Below are 27959 nucleotides of genomic sequence, written 5' to 3'. Positions count from 1 at the left end.
AATGTTCACCAGCTTCAGTGCTGAGGAGATAAAAATTAGAGTCAGGACCTGGTTTGGGAGATTGGGAGAGGTTGCGGGGGGCATAGCGAACACACCAAACTCTCAGTTCAAAGCCTGGCAGGCTAAGTCCTAGGAATAGAGGTAAACCAGGAGTAGTTTGAGTCTTGTAGCAGTCTGTCACTGGTTCAGGTGATCAGCGCATCCCTACCCTAACTCCATCTGCCTAACTGAAGAAAGGGAGAGCCATCTCTTGGGGAAGATAACATCATCAGAAAGCCCTTTTAAAAAAAAACTTTTTTGTACATGATGGCTGGTATTAATAAAAAAAATTTTAGGACTGACAAAGTGAAAAAAAAAATCAAGAGAAAAACAGATTCTAGAAATAGACTCACAGGTAATCCAGAATTAACAGAATTAGATTTAACAAACAAACAAACAAAATCTGTGTTAAAATAACTATGCTTAATATGTTCAAGAAAAATGTCAATGAAGAAAATAGATGAAAAGATGGAAAATTTCAACAGAGAATTGGTATCTCTAAAGAAGAATCAAACAGGCATTCTATTAGTAGAAAAAAATCTGAAATTAAGAACTCAATAGAATGAGGTTAAACAAGATCATATATAGCATAAGACAAAGACACAGTGAATTGGACAGATGTTAATGTAAATTATTCAGAGTTAAATATAGAACATACAGAAAAGAACATAAGGGACAAGTAGGACACTATGAAAAATCTAAGATATGTATAATTGGATTCTTGGAAGGAGAAAAGAGGGACAGAATGGGACAAAAGCAGTATTTGAAGACATTTTCCTCAAATTAAGAATTTTCCCAAACTTAAGGGAGATATTAACCCACAGATTCAAGAAGCTATGCAAACTGAAAGCATAATAAATACAAAGAAAAAACATAGGGTGCTGAGTGGATAAAGATGTTTAAAAACAGACAGTACACTGGCATTTTAAATTACTATTTATAGTGGGCCCATTGCAAGGTGAGCCTCCAGCTTCAGGTTTCACGTATTTACTTCCCTGAGCCTATTCCTCTAACCAAACTTGTTTCCTCATTACTCTTTTGCATTTTCCTGCTTCTCTACTTTTGTCCAGCTCAGCCCATAACGCCAGCCCTTGGCATTTCCCACTTTCAGGCACCCTTATTACTTTTGGCCTTATTATTATTGTCTTTGTTTACATCAAGAGACAGAGAAAGATGAATACCATATGATTTTACTTACATGTGAAATCTAAGGAACAAAAGAAATGAACAAACTAAATGAAAACAGACTCAGATACAGAGAACAAACTGGTGATTGTCGGAGAGGACGGGCGTTGGGGGACTGGGTGAAAAAGGTGAGGGAATGAAGAAGTATGAATTAGTAGTTACAATACGGTCATGGGAATTTTTATTGTAATGGTTGTGTCTAGTGCCAAATGGGTGCTAGATGTTTAAAAACAGACAGTACACTGGCATTTTAATCGGGGGATCACATAATAAATTATAGAAACGACGAACCATTGTACTGTATAACCTGAAACTAATATAAAATTTTAAAAAGACACAGTTTAAGGGTTAAACAAGAGCTGTATCCAATAAGGGGGTGTATTAGTTTCCTAGGGCTGCTGTAACAAACTCCCCTAACCATGATAGCTTAGAGCAACAGAAATTACTTCTCTCACAGTTCCAGAGGCCAGAAGTCTGAGATCAGGGTTTCAGCAGTGCCACAACTCTCTCTGGATTCTCTAAAGAGAGAATTTATTTATTCTGTCTTTCAGCTTCTGGCAGCTGCTGGTATTCTTTGGCTTGTAGCCGCATTTCTGTGTGCTGTTTTTATGTTGCCTTCTGTCTGTGTGCCTGTGTTCTCTTCTGTGTGTCTGTCTCAAAACTCCCTTTGTATCTCTCTTATAAAGACATGTGTAATTGCATTTAGGGCCTACCTGGATCATCCAGGAAGACTCCCCTCAGGATCCTTAACTCAGTCACGTCTTTTGCCATACAAGGTAATATTCAGAGGTTCGAGGGATTAGGATATAGACATATCTTTTGGGGGACCACCATGGATTCCGTTAAAGGTGGCGGTGATGTAATAATGATAGTAAGTGCTTAAAAATGTCAGTATGTGCCAAGAACTGCGCTAAGTGCATTACATGTGTTATTCAGTCCTTCTACCAACTCTATAATATAGGTGCCATCGTTACTATCATTGTAGACATGAAAACTCTCAGGCTTAGAAAGGTGAGTACTTGCCAAGGTCACCTTGCAGCTACTAAGTGGTTGAGCCAGGATTTGAACTCAAGCATTTGGGCTTTGGAGCGCCTTCTGTTAACTGCTGTGTGTAGCTGGACATATGGTTGGACTGCAGCTGACTTTTAGGCCATGAGCCATGGATGATCCTTTCTAGTTCTAAAATTTTATGGTCCTATGAGTTTTTGTGGGAAAAAAAACAACTTCAAGCCTGGATTATTAAGAGTATAACAAATTTTAATCTGCCAGATAATGGAGAGAATTTGCTTATACTACTTATAGAGGAAGCTGCTGTGAGTTTGCTGTTGTGCATTTTGATATTTGCTGATGGTGGTAGTGTTCTGGAAGGAAAAATTACTTCTGGACTCAAAGGCCAAATCTATACCATCTGAGTGAATTGAGGTAATTACTCAGATTATTTAGACCCTGCCTGCCAGATAATTGAGGTAAATGGGGCTATTAATTTGAAGTAGCTAGGTAATTGGGTCTGCCTCCCTTTGATAATATAAACATGGTCATATTGTGTAATTGTATAATTGGCTGAAAGGGCTCTATTCTTTCTCTTGAAGCATCTGCTATTGTCTGTGGCCTGGCCATTGGGTTACAGTGTGTTCGATTATTACAGACAAACTCGGGGTACATAGTTTGTGTTTCCTAGTGAAAAATACATACATATATGTGTATGTATTTATGTATGCGTATATGTGTATATATGTATTTTTAATTAAAAATGGAGATATAAGCAGGATTTTAATTATTGCTGGTAATTTATATAAGGGTTTTTAAAGAAATATGTACCTCCAAGGTAAACCACCTTAGAGTCTCTTTGAGGAGATTAGCTATTTATAAGAGGTTTGTTTGTTTGTTTGTTTTTTATTGATCTCTACCATAATGTCTATATTTGACTTGACCAAGAAACTCGTTATGGCAGAACTTATTCCTTGTCAAAGGTAGTCAAACGAAAATTAGGTTCAGTTCATTAGCTTCTACTTAAACCTCATCTATGGGGTCCATGTTGTGGTTTTGCTATTGGATCGCAGCTTTTACTTCATCCTTCCGATTTCTAACACTGGCCCATATAGTCGCTGCAGCTGGGCTGCCTCATGGGTTTTTCTGTCTCACTTTCTAAAATGATCGAATTTTGGAAACTGAGATTTCTCCATTTTAGTTTGGGTTCAAGCCTGCTTTGTCTGTCATTTTGTTTAAGAAATCATTCTAGAGTGGGGGCTGCCTTATGAAGGGAAAGAAATTATGGGGTGAGTGGGTGGGAGGGACCGGACCATGACACAGCTGTGGTGGCCACATGTCTCAGATGTTCAGAAACCGTCTGGTTCTAAAATATTCTTTCTGGTTTTAGACCTTACATTCTGAATTTTGGCTCAGAAAACAAGGCTCAAGTGATGTCTGCTCACGTGTCTCTCATATTAGTTATTTGTGTAACAGGCTCTTGATATGATATTTCTACCCTGGCCAAAAAAGGAGAAAGTTAGGGAGAAAATTTAAGTTAAAAAAATATACTCCTCACCCAACCTCTGATTGAAATGTGAGCTTTTGTTCTTGGCCAGTAGTGTTGGTCGTTGACATCATTGATCTATTCTATTCCCTGCTTCACTTTCTTTGCCCAAATGTGGTCTGAACAGTATGAGAGCTGTTCAGGCAAAACCAGGCTCAGCAAATTTAGGTGAAATGCCTACTTGTGCCTGCAGAAGTCTGGAGGAAGAAAAAAAGAGAAGAGGAAGAATGTGTTTCTAAAATGAAAACCAATATGGTTTCTATGAAAACTCCTATGTTCAACCGATCCTGCTAGCTAGCCTCCAATAAATGTACAGATATCAAAATAATACATAGCAGATAAAGAGAAACCAGAAAAAGAGAAATGGAGACAGTTCTACTGTTTTGCAGGGCCAGAATAACCCACATAATTTACTCCTTCCACAACGTATATTTTATATACTACATTATCTGATTTTATGTAATATTCATGTGTGATTTCTGGATCACCTCTAAAACTCATAAAAATTTAGACCAAGCCTGTGTCCACACACAGTGTTGAAATAAGCCAATCATTTGGAAAATTCATGCTCTCAAAAACATCTTGGCTTTAGTTATCTGAAAAGAAAAAAAAATCATTTAATTTTAGTATATAAATGTTAAGTAGCCAAAAGTTATAGAAATCAAAAAATTGATAAACCTCTTTCAAAACTTATTGTATGTAAATCTTTGAGTTTACTTTTTTCTAGCATTTAAACAAGTAAAAATGGCCAATATTTCTATATGTTCATTTTCATCTTGTTTCTATATCATGATGAAATTGAGTAGGCCATTAAAAATATATGTGATGGCTAGCTATTTAAGCAAGTGAATTCTGAGCATGGACAAGAATTTTTAAGAAAAATATCAGGAAAACTCTGAGTGTAGATTTGAGTTCAACTTTTACTTTTTGGTCTTTTGGCATATACGAAAATGAAAAATAGTCATTCACTAGGGCAAAGAAGTCTTCATGTAAGACTTTAGATGTCTCAAATACTTTGTGGACATTACTTAGTCCTTTTTGGTCTGTTAAGATGAATTTCATTCAGTAGAAACCAAGTAGTACTGGTTTATAACTTCAGAGAATTCATGAAGCTGAACATTATATTTTCAATTTACCTTTCAGATTTTTTTGTACTTCTAATTTGGTAGAAAGAAAGGAGAACAAACTCGCTATATATGTATGTTAAATAAGAGTTACTATGGCCAGAGAGAGTCTCCAAAGGATACCAAGGTTTATGGAAAGTAGCCGTAGTTTTGAGAATTATTTTGGCTTCTTTGTGCTTTTTGTTTGTTTTTTACTCATCTGAGTTTTTACTTACTGGAATTTGACATCTAAATAAGAGGCTGTTACTACGGTATGTAAATAGAATGTATGGGTCGAAATGCTTGTCATTAGGGATGCTGAAAGGACAGTTTACGATTTACAAAGACAGAAAAGCTCCGTCAAGTTCGATATTGAAGAGCTAGTGAAATAGGAGAGCTGTAGATAGGTGGCCTTCTTGTGGATAAACAGAATTAATGACAAATGAAAGGAAAAATTCACTGGTAGGGAAAAATGTTTTCCAAATGTCAGCAAGGGCAATGCTTTTCCCCTTCCCTCCGTTCTAGTCTGGGCTAAGGACTATCCTACCTGAAGAACGCCCTGAGCATAACCGAGCTTAAGTAGTACAGCAGGACACATGCTATATCAATTTAATTCCCTGCCTGCCCCCTCTCGACTTTGTAAACCTATGGCTGGACACCTTGTCTGGTTTCTTTTTATCTCCCTGGCACCTAGTACAAGCCAGATACATGATAGGTGCTTAATAAATGTCTATTGAAGTCTTAATGTAAAAAATATTCTTCTGTTTGTACAGATTATTTGTATATTCATCTTATTCCCCACCCCACTATGAGATGAGTACATGAGTTTAATTTTTCTTTCAGGCAGCATTTACCGTTTTCAATCAGGAATTAAAACAAAAAAAATTAAGATTTTGTTATTTAAAATTCACAGAACCAAATGTGTGCGTGCGTGTGTGTGTGTGTGTATGTGTAAACACATATACATACATACATATTTGGTAAGTTTATAGTTCTCCTACTTCTGAAGTTTGAGCTTAAAACCACTTTGAGACTTGTATATCATAAATGAAGGAATAGTGATAAGTGATTTTTTTTTAAAGCACTGTGTCTTAGGCATTTAATTCTTTTGGTTTATAAAAAGGTCTTATCAGGTAAATACTGTTATTGTCCCTTTTTCTACTCGGGGAAACAAAGGCACTGAGAGCTTAGGTAACTCACCCAATATCACCTGGCAAGTGGCTAAGCCTGGATTTGAACCCAGAAAGTCCCACTCTATAGCCTGCACTCCTAACCACTAAGTAAACTGCCTCCTGGGAGTGACTTGTCTTATGCATGCAATATTTGTTGAAGGGAATGAATTTACCCAGACAAGCCTGTCTCTTGGGGGAGACATTGCACAATCCTGTGTGGAAACAGTAAGTCATCTATACTAGTAGAGGCCGTAAAAAAAATGTAATGAACTGTAAAAGATTAAAGAGCTAGTTTTTCTGTCAGCTACCAGAAAGTTTCACATATTCTTCTCTTTTTTTTAAAGTTCTTATAAAACTGGCATCTGTCATTTTGTAAACTTTTTATTGATGCATAATACACAGAATGTTTTGTTTTCGCAATAGAAGTGGTTCTTGAAACAGTTGACATCTCTAAGACATCTCTATGTCAACCAGACATGACTCAAGGCCAGCAGTTCTCAGAGTGCAATCTGGGGACCCATGAGACTTCCTAAAGGCAAAACTATTTTTAAAATAATACTAAAATCTTTATTCCTCTCTTTCACTCTTATTCTCTCGCAAGCACACAGTGGCGTTTTCCAGGGGCTACAAGATATATGATGACATCACTGCCAATTAATGCGTGCTTGGATATTCTTGTTGTAAAATATCTCAGTTTTAAATTTTTTTTATAATAAATATCAATGAATATAATCTGCACAAACAAAGCTTTTAGGGAGGCCTCAAGAATTTTTAAGAGTGAAAAGTGGTTCTGAGACCTTTTTTCTGTTTGGTTAGTGGAGAGCATTTACCTTTTTTTTTAAATAATAAATTTATTCCAAATTTATTTGAGTTTGCAGTCCCTTTCCAAGGTGTAAGAATTTGGGTAAGATAAACTTTTGCCTTAAAAAGGTAAACCATTCTCCTCTCTGAGCCCCCTGGCATCTTCTAGGATACACTCAAAGCCCTGAGCGACTTGTTTCCTAAAAGGAAGGGTATTCTTTCTACCGTGGGTCTCTAAAAACTGTGTCTTCATTCTAACTTGCAGAGCATTTTGTGGAAAGAACAGCGTTCGTTACTGTAATTGTTAATGGGGCAGGCTGCTGAGTGCCAGAATCCATTTTTCTGTGTGATCAAAACTAAACTGTATTCCTCCTTCCTGACATTTCCATCAGCTCCACTTCCAGGTTTGAAGAATTAGCTGTTCATAGATGAAGTGCCCTTAATCAGTTCATCTTACATTACAATGTAAAGTTTCTCTGGTGTTCAGCAGAGAACTTGATTTTCATTTGCTGTCTGCGATCACAGCTCAGTAAGTGGATTCCCAGGAAATTTCATGAAGAGGAATGATAATGCAGAGATGGGGTGGAGGTAGTGGGGGATGCTAAGCTAATTGATTAGTTTAGAATCTTCTAATTTCCATGAGGAATGGAGGAGCCCAATTTGTATTTCTCCTCCTTGGCATGGTTATCTCACAGATTGTCTGATGTTTCATTATCATCTTGACAGAACAGCCGATGTAGAATTCTGTTGAATAGGATATCCATTGTGTTTTTACCATGTGCATTTATTACTTCATGATTAGATTATTTTGACTCTATTAGTTGATTATCTGAGAGCTCAGAGGAAAGTGTATCTCTCTGGGTCCTGAATTTGTCAAAGCCATTGAATACAGTGTACACCTCCTGCCCCAGTGCTAATATATTGAGCTTTGGGGACCCATAAGTGACTGGCGTTAATGTCCTTTCCTAATAAAACTTTTAGACATAAAAGCTCCCTTATTCAGAATTTTCCTAATCTTTACGTATGGCCAGCTTCATTGTTTTCTGTCTGTCAGCACCGGTTTTTTGCCTGGTTCCAGGGTTAATTTGCACACTCCTCATCCTGGGGACTTTATTTTCCTGTTCTTGGAGTCTCTTCCTAGTGGATTTGAAAACTACCAGCTACTAGTGTGAGGATTTCTCTCTCTCTCTCTCTCTCTCTCTCACACACACACACACACACACACACAGCTCAGGTGAACAAATTGTATTCATTTGACACACTCCTAAAAATAACATCATTCCTCCAAGCAATAGTTAAAGAAAATCACCACAGAGCGAGTTTCTTCTCACAGACGCGCACCACCTAAACAGACTGGGATGGTGCCGTGTGGCTGTTTCTGTAGTGTCCGGCTAGCATGAGAGATGGAGCATCGATGGCTTGGAGGTCTCCATCGCAACGCCCAGATAAAGTCTGGTGCTGGAGTGAGAGGCTGCCAGTCTTCATCTGTCAGCTCTTTTTCCCTTTTCTTTGGAGGACCCAGGGATCTGAATGGTAGGCAACATGGTGTAGAGACAGTTTTACTGTCTTGTCCTTCCCAGTAATTGGCTCTGTATTTGCTCTGTCCTTTTTTTTTTTTTTTTAAGTCATTTATTCATTTGCTGAGTATTTATCGAATTCTGGTTATTAGCTAAGCAAAGAGAGGGCTAGTTGCCAGGAGAACAGAATGAACAAGACAAAGTCCCTGCCTCCCGGAGAGAGACACACTAGAAAGCTGTCATGTTAAATGAGAATGCTAGGGAGGGCAGCCCCGGGGGAGAGGTAGGTTGAAGAGGTCTCTTCTAGAAAGAGTTGTGAAGGATGAGTAAGGATTTTTTAAACAGACAGAGAATGAGGGGGAGAGAGAAAAGGAGAGGTCATGATCTTGTGATCCTGTGTGCCTACATTTACTCTCCCATTCCCGCTACCACGCAGGCATTACTAATCCGTTGGTAACTGCTTCCTGGTGAGCCTCTCCACCCCCACGCCTCCACCTCCACCCTTGGTCTATCACTCTTTTCAAAACATGGCTCCCAACAGCCTCTCACACAATCATTCTCAAACTTGAGAGAGCAAAAGAGGTAAATGGTCCTGGTCATTAAAATGCAGATCTTGATTTAGACGGTCTAGGCTATAGCCTGGGAATCTGCATTTTAAGCAAACATGCTCTTCCCCACCTCCAGGTGATCCTGATGCAGGTGTGCTCAACAGCCATGTTGAGAAATAGTCTTCTGGAAGTTGATCTCCCTTAATGTACACGGGAGTACATTCCTGGAAAATTCAATGTATGTTAACTTGTGCAAAATTATTTTGTTTATATGTAAAGCAAAGTGAAATTCTAGGCTTAGATCATTATAGACAGGTTTTTCATCTACAAAAAATGTCCGGTGGGATTTTCAAAAATTGTGTAGGAATGGGGACAATTTGTGGGGCTGCCCCTGTGCATTGTAGGTGTGAAGTTTGCCTGGCCTTCACCTGGAAGTGACCTCTCAATCATTATAACTAATAGTGCTACTCCCTCACCCCCAGTTTTCATAATGTTCCCTAGGAAGCAGTTACCATTCTCCGTGAGAACCGCGGGGCCAGTTGATGGGGTGGGCCCTGAGTTTTTGCTAGGTGTGCCAGCCTTGTGTTTTGGCCAAGTGGCCCTGCTGTTGGTGTAGACAGTGCAGAGAGGGCATGGTGGCATGGTGGTTAGGAAGCAAGGGGAGGCTGCCTACGGCTGAGAGGGTGGCAGTGGAGAGGAAGGAGACTTAGAAAGGAGAATTCAAGAGAGAGTCTTGAGAGGATGCGGTGGCCAGCTGGACGTAGAGAAGAGAGAGAGAGAGAGAGGGCGGCGTCTGTTGTTTTCCGGCGTTCGGGCTTGTGCTGCTCTTGGTTGTGATGCTTTGAGCCACAAGGAAATGCAGAAGGCAGGGCAAGTGTTGGAAAGATGGCAGAGTTTTGTTCCGAACATCTTGAGTTTCGATTGTCTGTGGGATTTGCAGATGGAGATTTTGATGAACCAACTGCTGATGTGGGTCTGGAGCTGAGGAGATGTGTGGGATGCACGTGGAATCGTCAGGAAGGTAATGGTGGTTGGAGCCATGGAGAGGACGAAATGTGGTTCAGGTTTGTAATTCCTCCTAGGCCAGTTAGGAGAGGGAGTCAGGGGGATATGGGCAGCCATGGCCCTGCCCACGTTGGAAACCATGGCAGTATTTTGGGATTCTTTCTAGCAATGCCCAAAGAGTGTGAGTCTAGGAAGGGAGAAGCCTCAGTTTCCCCTTTTGTCAAATGAAGGTCCCTTCGAACTCTAATGTTCCAATAGCATGTTTTTCAATTGTCAAGGAAAATATAATATTGGGCATGAACACAAATAATCTATGATCTAAATTTGAATAGAATGGGTGTGTGTGTGTGTGTGTGTGTGTGTGTGTGTGTGTGTGTGTGTGTGTGTGTTTGAGATATCTCAGTAGCTTCACAGAAAGCGTCCTGGATATTTAGTTCATCCTCATATGGGGCTGTTGACCCTGCTCAGACAAACCCTCTTGTCCTGGACCTATGCACACAACCTATCACCATAGTTGAAAATAAAGTTCAAAGCATTTATTTATCTTAGAGATCAGTGGCATCATCTTTAACTACAGAGGGAGTTTAAAATATGAAAGTATTAGTGTAGTTCTTTCCAAATATACCATGTAACCCAGAAGCCTTAAAGTTTTGGAAATCTTGACCATATACAATTTTAAAACTTTCATGTAGTAAAAAGTCAACATTGCAATAGATCAAGGACTAATACTCATAGAAAATCTTACTACAAATTGGTAAGAGAAAGGTAATGGGCAGGAATCTTAGCCGAAGAGTAAGAAATATATAATTATAGATTTATATATTGTATATATGGTATTCTCACCTCATTACTGATTATAGAAATTCAGAATAAAACAACAGGTTTGTTTTTCACTAGTTGCATTAATAATGGGAGGAAATAGACATGGTCTGACTCCATAGACTGGACTGAATCGGGCTGTGAATTGGTAAAAGCAACATGTAGGCCAATTTGGCAATTCCTATCAAATCTCGATCCTGTAAAGATCCATACATGAACATGGGTTTTTAAAACATTAGAAATGACTGAATGAGAAACTCTCGTTACAGTGGCACTCCATCTCACACCAGCTGTTGATCATATTCTTTGTAGAGGTTAACGATACCCGTTAACCTCCTGGCTTTGACTTTTGTCTTCCGCGTCCCACCTCTGCACTGTGGGCAGGAAGTCCAGGGACTCGTAGAAGGTCAGTAACATGCTATGCACATTTGCTCACCTGAATTGCATCAGCCTCCACTTTATAAACGTCTTTGACTATCCCTGTTGAAATTAAAATTTGAAAATTGGATTTGCTTTTAAATAATTGCTTTATTGTTGTGTGTCATACCCTGAAATTAAGCAAGCCTGGTTTATGATGGTTATTTATAATCGCTATGTAGCTATTCTTATTTTTCTGGTTCTCCTATTATGTACTTCCATGACAGTAAACATGTTGCGCACATTCATGCTGTATTTTTTTTTCCAATCATGGTTACACTACCAAATTCAATGAAGAAGTAAACATTCCACTTTAAAGGAAGACTTTGTTGTGATCGGCCTTCCAAGAGAAACACTGATCCAAGCAGTTGACTATTGATGAAACCTAAACAAAATGCAGAGCCCAGGAGGGAATACCGTGAAGGCACACAGTTGGGCAGAAAAAGGAGACCGTGTACATTGCTTTTTAGGAGTCATTTTGTTCTGATCTGCTGCATTCATTACAGTTTTGTGGTGTAGTGGAAAGAGCACTGGATTGGGGCCCAAAGTCTTTTATAGTTCTGATTCTGCTGCAGGCTATGTGTCCATATAGCCAATTGTTTAATCTCTGTGGACATGATTTTGTAATCTGTAAAATGAGGGGACTGGTTTAGGTAATTAGGAAGACTTCATAGTGTAGAGGGTTAAGGCATCGGCTCTGAATCCCTGTGTTTGAATCTTGGGTTCACTACTTACTGGCTGTGCAACTCTTGGAAAGTTGCTCAACCTCTCTGGTTTAGAGTTTCCTCATTTTTAAAATGGAGCTAAAAATACATAGCTCAGGAATGGGTTGATAATTAAATGAGTGTGCATGTAAAGCACATAAGACAATGATTGGTGTACAATATATGTTGAATGGAAGCTAGCTATCATTGTTATCATTGTTGCTAATGTTATTTCTATTATACTTCTGTATCTTCATCGTCGTTATCATCATCATTATCAAGAGCTTTTTCAGTTGTAAAATCCTTTGAAGTCACGGTTCTCAGAAAAGCAGGTTAAAAAGCAGTATTTCAGTTAAAACACTAAGTAGAAAATATGATAGTTGAGGAAGAACAGGCAGCAGAGTTGTTGGATAACAGTTGACTTGTCTTCAGCCTGACTTCAGTTGCGTTTCTCCACTCACAGCTGTCTCTAAACCCCAGGGATATTTTCTGTTCCTCATCTTACTAAACTGCTTGGCAGCACTGAGCACTCCCTTATTGTCACAGCCAAGACCATAATTTGTCAGCAAATCATTTTAAAACGTATATATACATATATGTATATGTATCTTCAACATTTTGTTTTAACATAAAACACGAAAATGTACATTCCTGTGCCCATCTTTAAATATAGAGATGTGGTCTTTGATAATGTAAATTAAAGATCCATTTTATCTTTTTGTGTAAACCCATAATACACCATCTAAACTTTTCAAATTAAGTTTTTTCAGATGGAGGGAGACCTTCAATGTTCACCAAGCAATCTGAGTATAACATTGTACATTTAAAAATTACTTTATCTTTTATTATTTCCTTACCGTCATCCCCCTTGACAGCCATTTCTTTTAGCAGCTCTCTCTTAGGGAATGTTTAGTTTCTGAGGAACAACTCTCATTCACTACTTACATTTTCATTTGTGTACTATTTAATTAAACGTCCTTGGTGCAACTGTACAACTGGCACAAACAGGTTTGGGACTATACCCAGCTAACTTTTGGTAGGCCTGCGACCCAGCTGGTGAAGCAGAAGGTCATGAGTGTCCTAGAGAGTACCCTATTAGCATCGATCATCCAGCAAGCAGGGGCATATGCTGTAAGTCCTAGAAGGAATGTAGGACTTTGGTGAATCTGGTGTACTGGGTAAGAAGAGGTCACCTATGATACCTTCTCCTGTCCCCTCCTCCCTTGGCTTCTCTTACACACTCTCCTGGTTTTCTTCCTGCCTCTGTAGCTGTTCCTCTGCCTCCTTTATAGATCTGTCCATCTCTGCTTGGCCACTAAATATCGAGTTTAGCAATGCTCAATTGAAGGCCTGCTCTTCTCTCTGCATGCTCTCTCATCATGAGAGCTTGTCCAAGCCCATGGCCTCAATGAGCATTTATGCTTGAGTAGATGATTCTCAGGTTTGCAACTCCTACCCAGAGTTCTTCTGTGCTACAGACCTTATATCCAACAGCCTACCTAACATTTCCTCTCAGATGTCACAGAAACTCCTTGCAGTAATCATGAGCAAAACCAAGCAGTGAACATCACCACCATCCATTCAGGTCCCTGCAAACTTGAAACTTAGGAGCTGTTTTTGCCATGTCTTTCATCTCTCAGCCATTTCTTTGGTTTTATTTTCTGTGGGGAAAAATAAAGAAGAAAAGAAAGAAACTTGAAAATAGAGTCTCCTAAAAAGGTAAGAGAAAGCAAAATACTACCTCCTCTGATTGATGTAGAAGAGATACTAGGTCAGTTTTTTTAAGCATTTATTATTGTTTGGATCCTGGGTTAAGAGTATCTGTTCTGTCTCAGGAGCGGTTAGACAGATAGGGATGCTTGCCTGGTGTTGTTGGATGAAACTAATTGCCTGCAGAAGTCACCTGAGGCAGCACAGATATGGGGGACATTAACCTGAACGGGCTCCTGGCAGACTTGAGCTTCTGCAGCATCACGGTACATTAGGAGTTCTCTGGGAGGGGTGTCCTGAGCAATGGGGGCAGGACACCCCAACCTGCCTGCCTTCCCTCTCTAAGGCTGCCACTGCCGTGTGCCTGGGTGTGGCCAGACACTGTATCTGTTCAGCCTCGCCTTATTTTGTAGTAGCCGAGGACGAATTTTTAGGGCTTATTTTTTCATTTTAAATGTTATGTCTGAAATGCTCCCAGGTAGAGCTGCAGGCAAAGTAGGCCTGAGGTAGAAGGAGAATTTAGAATATGAGTCCTTGTCGTTAATAGTTAATAGAGGAATTTAGGAAATGTGGGTGAGGAGGGAAAGTAAAGAGGCTAAAATTATCCCTGGATTTTTGCCTCTTTTATAGAAATATTTTTTTCTTTGCACATTTAACTTCATAAATTTGGGATGGATTCAAGACAGGCATGGAGCATGTCAGAGCAGAGGTGACATATTCCTGTCACATCTCCTGCCTGATGCTTTCTTCTTTACCATGCCCTCACCATCTGCCTTTTCCTGGTGTTCTGTGTGGTAAAGGCCCTAAACGTATTCTTACATGATTCCGCCTCTTTTTTCCAATTATGTCATTCATTCTTTTGTTCCTTTTGGAATGTGGCTTATGTACCTCACTGGGATCTTCTGCTGTTCTCCTCATGGTACCATTTTCTAGAACTGTCTCTTTAGGCTTCTCCAGGCCCATTGCAGATGGGGCCTCACCCCCTTCCTCCTCATACTCCATTCTCTAAGTATTACAGAAGTCTGGTGCAAATCACAGTGGTAGTGACCCCTCAATGTGCCTTTTGCCTCACTTACTTTTCTACGTCCTGATGTTCTAGACCCATTTTGGGTTCACATGCAGAAGCGAAGAGAAGTTACACCAGCATTTAAAAGAGGGTCACAGGAAAAAATATGTTGGCCTGTGGCTAAAGCTGAGAAATTAAACTCATATGTGAAAATTAAAGAATATTGATGTAGAGCTGGAGTGGTTTCAGACATAAGGATCAGCTTATGGACATAAAGGTCTGCCGTGCTTGGTAACAAGTTGGGAGGTGATTAGGGTTATTAATAATAATTACATTGGCAATAATGATTTTAGCAGCTCTCATATATAGAAGAGTATGGGTTCCAGGCCCCAGCTTAGTGCTTTATATGCATTATCTCACTTAATCTTCATGCCAGCCCAATGAGGTAGACGTGACTTTTATCCGACATAGACAAAATTGAGGCCCATAAGGGCTCATAATTCACCCAAAGTTAGTAAGGGGTGGACAGGGATTTGAACCCAGGTAATCTTACTCCAGAGCCAGAACGTTGGCCAGTACACCCCCATCTCTCTGCCTTAGCCATATTTAATGCATCGCTAGCTTTCTACCCTATAATTCAATTCCAGATTTCTCTTCTCTATTTGCCTCATAGGATCTGCATTATTTAAATTAAGACAGACTGCACTACAATTATAACAAAGCAATAATAATGGTCACTTCTCACTAATATGTGAGAATTCGTAATATCGTGAAGCCCCCATCCCACCCCCAAAGAAACCAGGCAAGGAAGCACGGGAAAGGAGACAGCTTTGTTAAGTCAAAACGTTAAGACGGCACAGATGCATTTATTAAGTGCTTGAGGGAGAATTTGCATTTCTGGAATGTAACATAAATCATCTGGAAAATCAGTACAAAGCACTTCCAGGGACTCAACAAAACAGACTGGAGGGTCTACTGTCTATTGATATTTCTGACCTGAGTAATCTCAGCCAAGGTGCTGGCTGGCTGCTTGCCTCCAGCAGCTATTTCCAGTTTGGCCAGAGCAGTGCTGAGATTCTCAGCTTGAGATTCCCTGTGTGGGGTGGGAGGTGCAATTCAGGATGGCATTTGGACCTGCCAACAGAATAGGGGCAGAAAAAGGTTGTGAACCCACTTGCTTCAGAGAGGTAAACGTTTTAGAAGCTGGTGTGATTACTGGAGATTCTGTAAGAGCAAGCGTTTAAGGGTCTCAGGGACCCAAACATCAAACATGAAGGCAGTAAAAAGTTTTGCCTTTTCTCCTTCAATTTGGAATAGTGACAGTGAGTTAAAAGAAAAGATTTAATATGCTTGAGAAAAGGTTATTCAATTGATCCCACACTAAATACTCTGGCAGTTTTTTCCCAGTCCTCGGTGTCACAGGTTTATTTTGGGAAAAGAAGTGACCTTACTCATAGCTATAACTAAAGGATGCTTAGTACGGAATTAACTTGGCACTTTAATAAAGGTAGAGAAGGGTCATATTTTTCTTTTGAACTGAAATAAATTTAAAATAAATAAATTTAAAATAAATAAATTTAAAACAAAACGTTCTAGAACAGATCTATCTAATAGAAATATAATGTGAGCTGTGGGTATAATTTAAAACTTTCTACTAGCCACATTAAAAACTAAAATAAGTAAATTAATTTAACGATGCATTACTTAATCCAATATACTCAAAATATTTCAACGTGTAATCAATAAAAAATTCTTATTGAGCTTCTTACATCCTCTATTTTCTTACAAAGTCTTTGAAATCTTGTATGTATTTTATACTTTCATCATTTCTCAATTCACACTAGCCATATTTCAAGTGGGAAAAAGGAAAGAAACACAGGAGGGAAGGAGGAAATGTTAAAAAAAAAAAAAAAACTAAAAATGCCTTTTAAGCACATAGATGCCTATCAGACCCTCATGGGCAATCTCAAAGGCCACACTTCCTGATGGTTTATATCAATAAATTCTCACTGGCCAAGTCATGAAAGTCCTTTCTTCTGCCTGTTTAAAATCCATCTTTCCCTCCTTGTGCCAACTGTTGTTAACAGATAACATTTTTCTGAGTGTAAATATACTTTTTACCACATTTTTTCTGTTTCGTTATTCTGAAGAACATCCCTTGGCCATTTCCTCTCACCTAATTATTTTACTCGATCTCATTCTCAAACTTTTCTTCTCTTTCACTAGAATACATGAGAAGGCAGGTGGGAGGGACATACAAGCATGCATAGACCCTAAAAACCACTACAGGTGCCTTTTTCTAGTGGAAACCAAAATGCCTCTTAAAATCGGCCTCCAGAGGCATCATAGACTACCTCCCCCCAATCTCTTAGATGGGAAAAAAATAAATCAGTGAGTGCTGATGACAATTTTGCATGCAAATTGGTTAGCAGAGCCCAGAGCTGCTCAACTTGTGTGTACGATTTTCTATTTCCATGCACCAATTTGAGAGTTTGCGCATGAACGCAATAATTGTTCATGCAAAGCTGAAAATGCAGGTGTGGAAGCCTTTTTTTAGAGCAGGAGAACTGTCTGGCCCTGTTCTCATTTGAGTTTTGTTGAATCTTTTGTGATGTCATACACATCAGAATATTATTTATTAAAATGCATTTATAATATGTGGAACTTTCTGTAAGCCTTATGAATGGTTTATGTGACTGGGTCGCTGAATACATGGTGTGTCTCCACTACAGCTAGGAAAGGGAGAATCCACTGGGTATAGTGCGTTTGAACCAACAAGTGGGCTTCCTTTGTGGGTTGAAGTTGTGCTAAGCTAAGCTCTAAAAGAATGGAATTTATTCTGTCATAAGCTCTTGAAACTAGTGTTGCACACGGTGAATTTTTATGCTTTCCAACAGTGTCCAAGGTGCATTATTTTATATTATTATATTCTGAAATTTAAAAAAAAATATTTTCCTAGGTAAAGACTTTATTGGTATAATGTAAAACTGCTATAGAGTTGGGACCCTTATGATAATAACTCAGATAAAAACAAAGAGTAATATTCTCTTGTGTCTTGTGTAAATGCCAGACTGAAGTATGCTCATGCCCTTGGGGCACAATACTTTTTGAGAAATTTCTTTTTTGCTGTTTTATGCTGTTTGGGGGTAAGATTACCAGCCACTTCTTATATACCACCATGATCTTTGTCCTGTCATTTGGCCATCTCCAATTTTTTCCACTGGCAGATTTTCACATTTGCTCATTATAATGACTTTTAGCAGCTTCCTTTTCTTCTTGCTGCTCTTATATCTCACACCAGAGGGGCAGAGAAAGGAAAAATGTTGAAATGGGGACGAAGCACCCTTTCTTCTTGGGCAGCTGAGGTGAAAGGTTGAGTGGGAAGTGTGACCGACACTGTTGGTTAAAAGGTTTCCTGGAAACAGATGGTAGTAATGGTTACAATAATGTAAATGTACTTAATGTCATTGAATTGTATACTTAAAAGTGGTTAAAATGGTAAATTTTATGTCATGTATATTTTACTACCATTTAAAAAAAAAGATTTCCAAGTTCCCTCTGAGTTTTACACTAGCCGATGGTTTTCTGCCTGTTATGTATGGTTCTCTCCTCCTGGTCTTGGGGCTAATCTACTACTCTGGGCCCCAGAGTGTGTTAACTAGCCCCCAGAGTACCTGCAGATGGCAGTTTGCATTGGACTTTCTTGGATGGAAAAAATGCTGATGCCATCATGACATGGGCCATGGCCATGTCAATGGAGAATTTCTTCCTTTAACAATGATTGTGATGAGCCTTCTCCTGGCACTGTGGGTTGGTCATCTTGTTGGCGAATGAACCCAATATGGGTTCTGGCCTGGTGGAACTTATTTCTTGGGAAAGATAGAGGGGAAAAAAGTAAATGAATAATTTGTACAATGAAAAATTTTGATAGATGCTATGAGACAAATGCTTGGTAAGTAATGATATAGAGTAGTGTTGTCCAATGGACATATACCATCAGCCACATATGTAAGTACAAATTTTCTAGTATCCACATTCAAAACAGGTAAAAAGAAACAGGTAAAATTAGTTTTAATAATATATTTCATTTAATCCTAATATATTTAAAATATTGTCATTTCAGTGTGTTATCAATATTTTAAAAAGCCTTCTTATTTAGATACTTTACATCCTTTTTTTCATACTAAGTCTTTGAAATCAGGTATATATTTCACAGTTATGGCACATTCAATGCAGACTAGCCACATTTGAGTGCTGAATATTCTCAATGCTGCTTACTTTGATACAATCTTGAGACTTTATCATAGAAATCCATATAGGATCCCATTTACATTCTAAATAGTTTCATTTCCATATTGTTTGTACATATTCATTAGTGGCTGGTCTTTGATGCAATCAGTTTATTGTATTACTCTCGAAATCAAAAGAGAACTACCAGAGTGTCAGCTATCATGTTATCATGCTCAAGTAGGACAATGGCATAGAATATTGATAACTGGCTTCCCTTCTGACTCATGCTAAGTTCTTCTTGGATTTGGTATGGATGAGTTTGATTAGAAATGGTGAATGCTTGGTGATTTTTTGTGTCTTCTCTATAAAAAATAATTTTAAGTGTGTGAAGTATTTTATTAATACTCTGGATTCAGTTTCTAGCCAGTTGCTTTTAATATTCGAGTACCCTACTGTGAAATCTAAGCAACACAGTGCCCGGTGTTTCTTGAAAAGCTTTCTTGATGAATCTTAGCCTATGTATTCTCTGACAAAATGGACTGGTGAGATGAGCAATAATGCCATCTTTGGGGTTTGATTGGTGGATATAGTCAATAGGAATTATTCAGGCACTCTCCTTACAAATATCTAGACAGTGAATTCTTGACAATACAATATTATATGCGTGTGTGTTATTCAGTGACTACGTGAGACCCTTTGAAATGATAAGTAAACCAATAACAATTTGACTCTCTCCTCCCCTGCCCGTGCGCTCTCTCTCTCTCTCTCTCTCTCTGTCATAGCAGTCTGATCGTCTGATGCTTAACAATCATGTGTGACCTGGTGCCCTGCATCTTAAGAACTCAGTTGATGAGGCACTGTTGCTTTTTCAATCACTCTCTGATTGACCTATAGAATCCTAAGTTTATGTAAGCTCAAAGAAGTGCTTTTAGTCTTACTGAGATTTCCCTCCTTAAGTTTATCCACGATTTAGTTAAAATGTTAAGAACTGTATTTTTTCAAAACAGGTGGGTGGTTGCCAGGGCCAGAGGGGAGAGAGAATGGGGAATAACTGCTAATGGGCGTGGGTGTGGGCTTTCCTTTGGGAGTGATGAAAATGTTTTAGAACTGCATAGAGGTGATGGTTACGACAACATTATGAATGTACTAAATGCCACTGAATCGTTCACTTTAAAATGATTGATTTTACGTTATGTAAATTTCACTCCAATTAAAAACATTAAAAAGAATAAATAGTATTTCAATGGAGTGGTCTCCTGAGCCTGGATATGTATTTTTTTTTCCTTTTAAGTTTCAGGCACATGAATTTATTTGATAAAAAGATGACAGAAATCTGAATTTGAAAAGCTCTGAAATGGAAGCTATATTCCACAGATTTAGAAATGACACAGAAGACACGGGCTGCAAACATTCTTTAAAAGATTGAATTCCTGTTCCTTACCTGTGCGGTGAAAAACCCCACACTGAAAAACCGTTGAGTTCGGTGTTTTGCTAAATTGGACCTACTGCAAAGCCCAGGCAGACTGATGTGATAGAAATAGTGGCCTTCAAGAAACTTAAAAACAAAAACAAAAACAAAAAAGAAACGTTTGGTTGAACAATGTCATTATCAGCTCTACCTGTGAGGGAAATTACCCAAGGGAGATGCTGTCTCTCTCTTGTGCTGTGCTCCTTGGTATTGACAGATCCATGAGTGGATGTAATTCGAAAAGCAAAGTCGGACTTTGAATAATTAGGCTAAAGTCACAAATGATTGCTGGGCACAAGGGCGGAAGCTGCTGTGGGTCAGCATCCTGTTGCCTGCTGCCCCGAGTTGGGTGCTGTGTGCTGCTGCCGTATGCAGCAGTTTCTTTCTTGTGTTGGAAGCTGATACTTAACCAATAATACAGTTTGAAGTAGCAAAGACGTCGCTTTGGCTCTTCTGCAGATGTCTAAGGGCTTCGTTTCCAGGGAATAAATGGGGTTGCAGAATGTTTTTGCTAAACAAAACATTGTCATAGCAAGAACAAAATCTACTTTATCCCAGGAGTGTTAATAAATGTGTGGTTTTGCAGTTTAGGTTTTTTTCCCCTCTGTTTTCATTCCTTTCTTTTCCTTTTTCTGTTTTTGTTTTGTTTTGTTTTGTTTTGTTTTGTTTTGTTTGTTTGTTTTTCCCCTCCAGGAATAGTGGTTTATTTATATGAAGTTATTTTCTCAAAGAAAAACAAAACACTTATTTCAAAAGATCTTTGGACTCTCATGCCACCTAAAATACCTTTCCAGCAGACCTTATATATTTTGATTTTCAAAAGCCTTTTAATTGAGGGGGGACAAAAGTAAGATCTCCCCCCACACAAAATATAATTATGTGGTACTAAACCCTTTGTTCATCTTGACACCGGTATAGGAAAGGGAAGAATTAGGGAACAGGCTGGTGTCAAACACCAATAAATGAATCCTTGAAGACTTCGATGTAAATTGTGATGATGTGAGAATAAACAGGTTGCAAGCTCTTCAGTACATGACCGATGCTCACACCTCAACTCTACTGTGCTGAGATCAGAGATGTGAAGTGTTTGGGGTATCCATCCCTCCATATTTGTCAAATGCCCCATCCGGACTCTACAACCTATCAGGTGTTGGCTTTGGGCCACATGAGGTTGAAAATAAAATTGAAATTACTTGCCACATTTAAAGATTAGGAAAGTTTCTATTAGGATCAAGATTTCTGACTTCTTCAAGGTAAGAATTAGAAGTTCTGGCACCATCAAACCCATGTGCCCATTGGCAGTAGGACAAGATGCCACCCCCTTGGTGAGGTGGGGCTTTAATGTTCATTGTTCTTCCCCTGGCCGTGTGCTTCTCTTACTTTATGCGTCTGAATTCTGGGAAATCTCGGTTCCTGGCCTTGAGACCTGCACCAGACTCTCTGTCAGGTCATGAGGTGAGATGAGCCCCTGCCCAGGCTGGTAGGAAAAGCCAGCTGAAGAACTGGGCTTTGCACAGCAGTAGGGCAAACTCCCTATGTGAGATGAAGACACGGCTCCCTGAGGGGGAGCACAGGGGCGCCCTCCCTGGACCCTGGACCTGCCGACCGATCACTGCAGATAGACCATGGAACATGACAGATTGGAAAGTGGGGAGAAAAGTGTGATCTTCAAATGGACATTGGGCCCTAACAGTGGCATTTTCTCAGACTGGCCAAGATGACCTCATCAGTGTCCCTCATCTTCAGAATATGAAGAATTATTATTAGAAATTATAACTTATGATGAGGTGACTTATGTGGTTCAGTACTGGATTACGGTCCTAGTAAAAACCCAGGAAGCCAAAGTAACTTCAGATAACTCACATTTTTCTTGCAGCTCTCTGCTAGGAAGGCAGGAACCTAGAGACACCTCTCTCCCTACCCTGCAGACACCTCTAGACTAGAGCTCTCCTGGAAAGCTCCCCACACTTCCAGAAGCGAGAGCAGGCAGAACCCCTTCTAGTGCCTGGGACAGGCAGAAGGCTGGGACCCTCAGACAGCAGTGATTTCATCCTGCCATAATGACAACAGATTATTTTCCTTATTCTCTCTTTCCATCTTTCCGTCCATTCACACATCTGTGTCTGTTCCTTCTTCCCATTTGGCTCTGGTTTGGGAGAACTCTTTCAGGTCACACTGAAAACTTTTTACTTAGAAACTGGTACCTTAGCGTCCAAATTGAAATAGATAATAAGATCATTGCCTTTTAAAGTTGGACGCTCCTTTCAGAATAGCCTATCCAGGATCTTAATTTTATACATGAGGGACCCAAGAGATGGGGTGGGAATTATATGACTTGCCCAAGGTCACATAGTTTGTAAATGAAATCAGGCAAATATTACAAAAAAACAAAATAGTGGAGAGGTTACTCTGATGGGTGGGGTGAGAAATGGACCAAGAGGCTACAACTGGTATGTTCATCTAAACAGATAAGTCATTCCTTCATTTATTTTTTTAGTAATAATACTGGGGGGTTGGTCGCTTAAGAACTAGGTTTTTTTTTTTTTTAGGTTAACATTCAAATAGAAACATGAAATTAAGGGTTTTAATCATATTTAAAATAGTCTGTTGTTTTTTTATCACCATAAGATTGTTGAGATTCATTTTTGCCTTTTACCATGAAGCCAAACTTACTCTGACAGCATATGCACCAAAAATTAAAGCCATAAAATTGCTGAGTTTTGACAGGAGCTAATTCATGGTTAGATTTGAAGATAAAAATTTTAAACATATTATGTTTTATTCAGGAAGCATTTAACTATAAATGGTTGATCAACTAATATTTGTAGTGCACTGATTTGGGATGTGGAGGTTAAGGGGTGTGGGTGGGACCGGGGAAGGATTTTATGGCCCTCACACAATTTTCTCACCACCATCCGAAGCTGACCGATCCCCCTGGCCAGCTCCCCGTTCACCACAGCCAGCACCCCTGAGCATGATAGTTTTCGGTTTTCTCAATGACGCACCCATCATCCTACCCCATTTGATTTCTGCAACCACTCCATGGAGGAAGACATGCTGATGTTATCATCTCCATTTTACATGAAGAAACTGAGTGTTCACATGCCCAGGATTAATGCTAGTGAGGAATGGAGCAAATACTAGAGCCCCAAGTTTTCTCAACACATTAACAGCATGATAGTTTTCGGTTTTCTCAATGACGCACCCATCATCCTACCCCATTTGATTCCCGCAACCACTCCATGGAGGAAAAAATGCTGATGTTATCATCTCCATTTTACATGAAGAAACTGAGTGTTCACATGCCCAGGATTAATGCTAGTGAGGAATGGAGCAAATACTAGAGCCCCAAGTTTTCTCAACACATCAACTGATTTTACTTTTTTATTATAATGTGATGTAGGAGGAAACCAAAAATAAATGATCAAAATCTGAGTAAAGCTTTTAGCAGTAAGAGTTTGAAATACTTGAAACACTTACAAAATATTGAGCTGTAGAGACTGGCTGAGTTTGAGGTCTCATATTTGATGACTCAGAGATGCTCTTTACATATGGTTTTATCAAAGAAGAGAGGATCTAAGTGCTTTGATCGATATCATGAAATTACCCTCCTGAAAGGCCTACAGCCCTACCAAAAGTCCATGCCATTTTTCAGCATCTATGCCACATGTAATACTCTTTCGGTTCAGTTGCTTTGTAACCTCTTGACAGCAAAGAAAACCTGCCTCTGGTTCCCTGGGCACAACCTACATGCAGACTGGCTCCTGTCCTTCGCAGGGCCTAGGACGATGCTGCAAGAGGAGATATTGGGCCTGGCCAGCACTAGGATGAGGCGAGTGAGGCAACATTTTTAAAAAAGATGTGGTCAGTAACAGTGTTGTGCTAAACCGTATTGGAGCTTGAGACAAAAAAGAAAAATCAATAATACTGATCCTGTCTTTATTAAAATTATCGCTTTTGTTCATTATGGACTTTGCATTTCTTTTCACTTTTTAACGTATTGCATTACATATTTATCTTGGTTACTGAGTTTTTGGTGCCCCTGAAATTTTGCACCTGTGGCAAGCATCTCCTCACTCACCTCACCCTAGTCTCTGTCCTGTCTTGGGCCCGGGAGTGTGTGCATATGAAACACCATCCACCCTTGACACAGACCTGGGGAGAAGCCTGCACAGGCTCTCAAAGTGGGCCCGGGGCTGTCAGGTCAGGGAATTGCAGGGTCATGGCTGTGTGGAGTGGGGTACAGGTCACATGTGGGCGCATGCCCTTAGGTCCCCAGGTTCCTTGCTCATGGAGAGGACAGTGGTTGGAGGAGGGACAAAATGAAACCCTCGGGAGAGTGGTTTGCAGCCACAGAATCTCCTCGAGGACTTGCGAGGACATATACCCATCCCTCAGATTCTGATTTAGTAGATCTGGGGAGGGACTCAGGTCTCCATTTCTTTTCTTTTTTTTTTTTTTTCTTTCTTTTTTTCTTTTTATTAGCTTTTTGTATTTTTTAAATTTTTCTAATTAATTAATTAATTTTCTATGGTGGCATTGGTTAACAAAATCCAATAAGTTTCATCTGTACACTTTAAGGCATATAAATATTTACACTGTGTGTGTCCATTGCTAATGAGTTCCCTGGTGCCGCCGCTGCTGCTGCTGCTGGACCCACAAGCACACGTACGTGGAGGACACCTACTCTAAAGCACGGGGTCCCCTTTTACTTGGTGGGTTTCTGTGCATGAGAATGTGGGGGGGCTCAGCATTCCTTAACAGACTTACCTTTAGGTTTTTATCTAGCAGCATACAGCATGCATCCTTCAAGGGGAAGAGTACAGACTTTTCTGCTTTCCTGGCCAGTCTCATCTTTGTCCCTGTTATTGATGGAGGTCTCTCCAGGATGCCAGACTCTTGCTTTAGAGTGAATCATTGCTATAGATTTTTTTCCCCATAAATTTCTTGCATGATGTATGGAAATGAGAGCTACAGTATCCGATGCTAAGTAGTATCCTTAAGTACCTCTAGATTTTGTTTTTAAGTTTGTGTTTTAAAATAACACATTACTTTTTAAATACATAAAGAAACTTTTAAATAATATTATTTTTTAAATATAAAGAAGAAAATGAAAATTAAAGTGTCCCATAAACCCTCCACCCATATGATCCCTGTTGATGGTAAAAGTATTAAAAGTACAAAATAAAGTAAAAACCACCTTTCCATCCTTCCCTCTCTGTTTCAGTCTCTCTCTGCAATATTGATGTTTTTGCGATTTTTTTCCAGAAAATTATTTTTATGCATGTCTATCTTTCTAATGTTTTATGCAAGAGTATTATATGATAAACACTGAAACACCTTGCCTCTTAGTAATGTATCTTGGACACATTTCCATCAGCACATAACAGATTTACCTTCATTTCCTTAAATGGTTCATAGGATTCATCATTAGGGTTTCCCAGTGTTAAGCCACCCTCCAATTAAGAATTCTTTGGTTCCAGGTTTTCGCTATGCATACAACCCTGTCTGAACATCTTCGTTCATATATCTTGAAAAACATTTATGAATCCAGTCATAGGTATAATATTTAGTAATGGGGTTGTCGGACAAAGGATGTGTGTGCTACATTGCCTATCAACTGTGATGCCTGTTTCCCCAATATTCTTGTTTCCCCAATATTCTTGCCCATGATGGATATCATACAAGTGAAAAGAAAAAAAATTATATTACTCGAATAGCAATAAAATATAAAATAGGAATAAATTTTATAAGTTTATAACATCTCTGTGAAGAAAACTTTAATATGCACCTGAGGGACCCCAAAGAAGTCTTGAATAAATGAAAATTATGCCACATTCTTGGATGGAAACTTATAACCTGATGAAAATATTCATTCTCCCTCAGTTAAGCTATAATTTTAATATGATCCAATAAAAATATCAACAAGATTTTTTTGGAGGCTTGCTTGATGAGCTGATTTTAAAGACCATTTGAAAAAACAAGAGTAGACAGGAATATTCAGAAAATAAACAGGAAGATAAGAAGATTCAGGAAATAGCCTGACCAAATATTAAAACATAATATGAAACTAAAATTGTTAAAATACATTAATGGATCACAGTCATAAACTTAAATATATTCAGGAATATAATGTATGATAAAGGTAGCATCTCAAACCAATGAAGAAAAATGGATAAACCTTGGGGGGGAAATGTTTAATTCATATTGCATAAATTCCAAATGGATCAAGGATTTACATGCAAAAATTGAAATATATACTACAAGAAATCATGGGAGAATTAGTTTATAATTCCACATCCCTCTGCAATGACATAAAACTCAGAAGCCATTGAAGACAATTTGATAAATTCAACTTCATTAAAAAAAATTCTGCATGGTAAAAACCCATCTTATGCAAAGCGTAAAGACAACAAATTAGCAAAAGATATTTGCAACCAGTATTACAAATAAAAACTAAATTTTCTAATATATAAAGAGTTCTTACAAACGAATAGGAAAAAAGGACCAATAACCCAATAGAAAACTAGGCAAAGATTATGAACAGTTAACAGAAAAGGCAACACAGATAGCACTTAAACATTAAATGTTTAATTTAAAAAATATAAATTATATAGTAAGATAAATATAAATTACCACCTCAAAGGGGTCTTTTTTTCACTGAGATTAGTCAGTGATTGTACAGTAATGATGGGAGGTAAATTCGTTCTAGTCTGTGGAGGAAATGTGGCCATATCTGAAAGTATTACAATGCATTTATTTATCTTCAGCCCCAAAAATCTACACCTAAGAATTTATTTTTTAGTTGTGCTATTTGTGCACACATGTGAAACCATATAAGAGCGATACTTTTCATTACAGTATTATTTGTAAAAGCAAAAGTTTGAACAATCTATGGTACATCACACAATGGAACACTGCATCTGTAAAAAAAAAAAAAAGAAAGCTCTATGTACTACTATTGAATGGTCTCTTAAGAAAAGTGTGCTGGTACTTGATAACAATTTATTAAAAGCCAGATGCATTTGTGTAAAAAGGGAGAGAGATAGATAGACTTATTTACTTGTGTATGAATTAAGCAATTATTAATCTATATATAAAAATGGGTAATATTGATTGCCTCTGGGGTAAAAGACTGAGAGGGAGCGAGTAGGGCTGGGATGTAGACTTTTCACTGTGTCTATGCTTGTACCTCTTGAATTTCGAATCTTGTCTCTCCTTAAAAAATTTTTTAATCTACATTTTAAAATAATTCAGTATGTGAAAAATATTTGTTTTGTATGCACAGTTCTAATATTGTTAATTCAGGTGTCTTTTTAAGTATTGATTGGCTTTGTTTTTTTAGGCAATTGCCTGTTTGTATACTTTGCTTCTTTTTTTTTTTTCTTTTTTGTTTGTTTGAAGGAGTTTCTTTGCAAATCAAGAAAATTACTCCTTTGTCATAAATATCACAGAAACTTTGTTCCGGTTTATCTTTCGAGTTTGTTTATGCCACTTTTTGCCACCTGGCAATTTTATATTTGCACAATTGTCATCTCTTCCTCCTTCTTTCCTTTCTTTTTTATTTTCTGAGGGGGCGGAAATGACTTTTCCAGTGTGATCTCTGAGAAGATTGACTATAGATTTAAAGTATGCAATTATTAATGCCGTTTAGTGAGTTGGAAAATAGCCAGGTGCTTATAAGTTCTTTGAAGATAGTAGT

The 27959-nt window shown here is 38.6% G+C and overlaps 1 protein-coding gene across 1 annotated transcript in view; it reads left to right on the top strand.

The window, feature by feature from the left end:
* RFTN1 (raftlin, lipid raft linker 1) overlaps nucleotides 1-27959 on the top strand; it is a 186459-nt gene that overhangs the window by 48518 nt on the left and 109982 nt on the right.

Source organism: Pteropus alecto, unplaced genomic scaffold (genome assembly GCF_000325575.1).
Source record: "Pteropus alecto unplaced genomic scaffold, ASM32557v1 scaffold92, whole genome shotgun sequence".
Taxonomy (NCBI): domain Eukaryota; kingdom Metazoa; phylum Chordata; class Mammalia; order Chiroptera; family Pteropodidae; genus Pteropus; species Pteropus alecto.
This window is presented reverse-complemented; position numbering and strand designations above follow the sequence as displayed.